This window comes from Cetorhinus maximus, unplaced genomic scaffold (assembly GCF_964194155.1).
Source record: "Cetorhinus maximus unplaced genomic scaffold, sCetMax3.hap1.1 HAP1_SCAFFOLD_882, whole genome shotgun sequence".
NCBI lineage: Eukaryota > Metazoa > Chordata > Chondrichthyes > Lamniformes > Cetorhinidae > Cetorhinus > Cetorhinus maximus.
This window is the reverse complement of record NW_027596824.1, coordinates 52965-57012: the sequence shown is the minus strand read 5'-3', so window position 1 is coordinate 57012 and position 4048 is coordinate 52965. Positions and strand designations below refer to the sequence as shown.

The 4048-nt window shown below is 52.9% G+C and overlaps 1 pseudogene; it reads right to left on the bottom strand.

The window, feature by feature from the left end:
* Positions 1 to 518: 518 nt before the first annotated feature.
* Positions 519 to 697, bottom strand: LOC144674995 (U2 spliceosomal RNA; annotated as a pseudogene).
* Between the last annotated feature and the right edge of the window lie 3351 nt (positions 698 to 4048).

The window sequence follows — 4048 nt, the reverse complement described above, 5'->3', positions numbered from 1 at the left end:
AGCTCCTCAATGTTCTCTGGGGTCAGCAGTTGCACATTTAGCTTCCATGCCCCCCTGCCCACCCTCAGGTCTTCCTCCAAGTGGCAGTCCGCCAGTAGGAGGCAGTGGTCAGAGAAGAACACCGGCTTGACCTCGGTGGATCTGACTGTGAATGCACGGGACACAAACAGGAAGTCTATCCTGGAACGAATGGACCCGTCTGGCCGCGACCAGGTGTATCTACGCTGCGCTCCGTCTGCAGGGTTGCTGAAGACGTCGTGCAGCTTGGCATCCTTAACTGTTTCCATCAGGGATCTGGACGTAGCGTCCAATCTGCTGCCGGCCCTGCCGGCGAGTGTTGGGTGAGAGTGCGTGTTTTTTGTGTGTAGCTGCTGCGGGTGAGTGAGTGAGTGAGAGAGAGAGAGAGAGAGAGAGAGAAAGAAAGAAAGTTGGATTTTGGAACATGTACATGTTGAGAAGTAAAGAAAGCAGATGTTTGTAAGAAAACTATTTTTAGCATTGAAAATCCCCTGGAAAGGGGAGGGTGCACCGTTCCCAGAGATACTGCAATACCGGGTCGATGCGTGGAGTGGACGGACCAAGCCCCTATTCCATCTCCCTGCTCCAAAAATCAATTTAATATATGGTCCCCAGATAAGGGACGTATCAGATATTAAACTGATAAGAACAGATTTTTTTTTTTTTTTTGTAAAAATATACTTTATTCATAAAATATCTTCAATCACATTCCACACCATTTCAAAAACAACCTTACAAGGGTACAATCCAGGGTTAAACTTTTACAAAATGTATCACCAGGTGCATTAGTACAAACAATATTACAATCATTTACAGCCTTTCATTTTGATCTGTACAGCCCGAGGGGCTCTAAACAGTTCCCAGTCTCTCGGTGCGCTGTGGTAGAAAGGTCTTAGACAGCGACCCTTCCCCATTGCGCCTTTGCGGCAGCTGCCCCAAGCTTTAGTGCGTCCCTCAGCACGTAGTCCTGGACTTTGGATTGTGCCAGTCCGCAACAATCGGTCGGGGACAACTCTTTGTGCTGGAAGACCAACAAGTTTCGGGCAGACCAAAGCGCCTCTTTCACCGAGTTGATGATCCTCCAGCTGCAGTCGATGTTTGTCTCGGTGTGTGTCCCTGGGAACAGCCCGTAGAGCACAGAGTCCTGTGTCACAGAACTGCTCGAGATGAACCTCGACAGCAACCACTGCATCTCTCTCCAGACTTTCTTTGCAAAGGCACAATCCACAAGGAGGTGGACAACGGTCTCTTCCCCACCACAGCCACCTCGAGGGCAACGTGCAGAGGGGGTGAGCTTCCTGGCGTGTAGGAAGGATCTGACGGGGAGGGCCTTTCTCACCACCAGCCAAGCTACGTCTTGGTGCTTGTTGGAAAGTTCTGGCGATGAGGCATTCTGCCAAATGACTTTGACAGTCTGCTCGGGGAACCATCCCACAGGGTCCACCCTCTCCTTATCCCTCAGGGCCTCTAGGACGTTACGTGCTGACCACTGCCTGATGGACTTGTGGTCAAAGGTGTTTTTCTGCATCAATTTTTCCACCAGGGACAGGTGGTACGGCACGGTCCAACTACTTGGAGCGTTCCGCGGCAGCGTGGCCAGACCCATCCTTCGCAACACCGGGGACAGGTAGAACCTCAGCACGTAGTGACGCTTGGTGTTTGCGTACTGAGGGTCTACGCACCGCTTGATGCAGCCGCACACAAAGGTGGCCATCAGTATGAGGGCGATGTTGGGCACGTTTTTTCCCCCTTTATCTAGAGGCTTGTAGATCGCGTCCCTGCGGACACGATCCATTTTCGACCTCCAGATAAAGCGGAAGATGGCTCGAGTGATCGCCGTCGCGCAGGAGTCTGGAATGGGCCAGACCTGCGCCACGTACAGCAACAGCGAGAGTACCTCACACCTGATGACCAGGTTCTTACCCGCAATGGAGAGGGAGCGTCGCTCCCACATGCCCAGTTTCCTCTTCACCATAGCCACTCGCTCCTTCCAGTTTCTAACGCATGCCCCGGTCCCTCCGAACCATATCCCCAGCACCTTCAGGCCGTCAGCCCTGACAGTGAAGGGGACAAAGGATCGGTCAGCCCAGTTCCCAAAGAACATGGCCTCGCTCTTCCCACGATTTACCTTGGCTCCCGAGGCCAGTTCGAACTGGTCGCAGATGTGCATCAGTCTGCGCACCGACAGCGGATCCGAGCAGAAGACGGCGACGTCGTCCATGTACAGGGAGGCTTTTACCTGAGTGCCTCCACTGCCTGGGATCGTCACTCCTCTTATGCCCGGATCCTTCCTGATGGACTCGGCAAAGGGTTCTATGCAACACACGAAAAGGACAGGCGAGAGAGGACAGCCCTGCCTGACTCCAGATTTAATCGGAAAGCTATCCGTTTCCCACCCATTGATTGAGACTGCGCTACTGATGTTAGTGTAGAGCAGTTGGATCCAATTTCGAATTCCCTCCCCAAACCCCATTTTGGAGAGCACATCCCCCATGTAGGTGTGCGATATTCTGTCAAAGGCCTTCTCCTGATCCAAGCTGATGAGGCAGGTATCCACACCCCTGTCCTGTACATAGGCAATCGTATCCCTGAGCAGCGCCAGGCTGTCAGAGATCTTCCTGCCTGGCACAGAGCAGGTCTGGTCAGGGTGAATCACCAATTCCAGAGCGGATTTGACCCGGTTGGCGATGACCTTGGACAGAATCTTATAGTCCACATTCAACAGTGAAATGGGTCGCCAATTTCTAATTTCCTCCCTTTCCCCCTTGTGCTTGTAGATGAGGGTGATGATGCCTTTCCTCATGGATTCTGACATACTACCGGTCAGGAGCATACTCTCGTACACTCCTAGCAGGTCTGGGCCGATCAAGTCCCACAGAGCCGAATACAACTCCGCCGGCAAGCCGTCGCTTCCGGGGGTTTTACTCTTCTCGAAGGACTCGAGGGCCTTAGTCAGTTCCTCAGGAGTTAGCGGTTTGTCCAGGCTCTCCCGCGTACTGTGGTCTAAGACCTCCGTGATAGAGGACAGGAAGGACTGGGAGGCCGTGCTGTCCGTGGGCTTCACGTCATACAGTCCGGCATAAAAGGATTTGCTGATCCTCAGAATGTCGGACCGTGATGACTTTACTGAGCCGTCTTCTTCCTTCAGGCTGCTGATCACAGAGCGCTCTCTGTGTACCTTTTGGAAGAAGAAACGTGAGCACGTCTCATCCTGCTCCACGGAGCGGACTCTGGAACGGAAGATGATCTTGGAGGCCTCCGAGGCAAAGTGCGAGGCTTGCTGGCCCTTCACCTCTTGGAGCTCCTCCTTGACATCGACCCCCATCGACTGCAGCCGGAGCAGATTCTGCATCTTTTCCTGGAGTCGGGACATTTCCCTCTGTTCCTTTCTAGCTTTCTGGGTGCCTTTGAGGATGAAGAACCTCTTGATGCTTCCCTTGATCACTTCCCACCAGTGTGTCAGGGACTCAAAGAGGGGTTTCACGGTTCTCCAACCTTTGTAATCCCTCTTGAGCTCCTCAATGTTCTCTGGGGTCAGCAGTTGCACATTTAGCTTCCATGCCCCCCTGCCCACCCTCAGGTCTTCCTCCAAGTGGCAGTCCGCCAGTAGGAGGCAGTGGTCAGAGAAGAACACCGGCTTGACCTCGGTGGATCTGACTGTGAATGCACGGGACACAAACAGGAAGTCTATCCTGGAACGAATGGACCCGTCTGGCCGCGACCAGGTGTATCTACGCTGCGCTCCGTCTGCAGGGTTGCTGAAGACGTCGTGCAGCTTGGCATCCTTAACTGTTTCCATCAGGGATCTGGACGTAGCGTCCAATCTGCTGCCGGCCCTGCCGGCGAGTGTTGGGTGAGAGTGCGTGTTTTTTGTGTGTAGCTGCTGCGGGTGAGTGAGTGAGTGAGAGAGAGACAGAGAGAGAGAGAGAAAGAAAGAAAGTTGGATTTTGGAACATGTACATGTTGAGAAGTAAAGAAAGCAGATGTTTGTAAGAAAACTATTTTTAGCATTGAAAATCCCCTGGAAAGG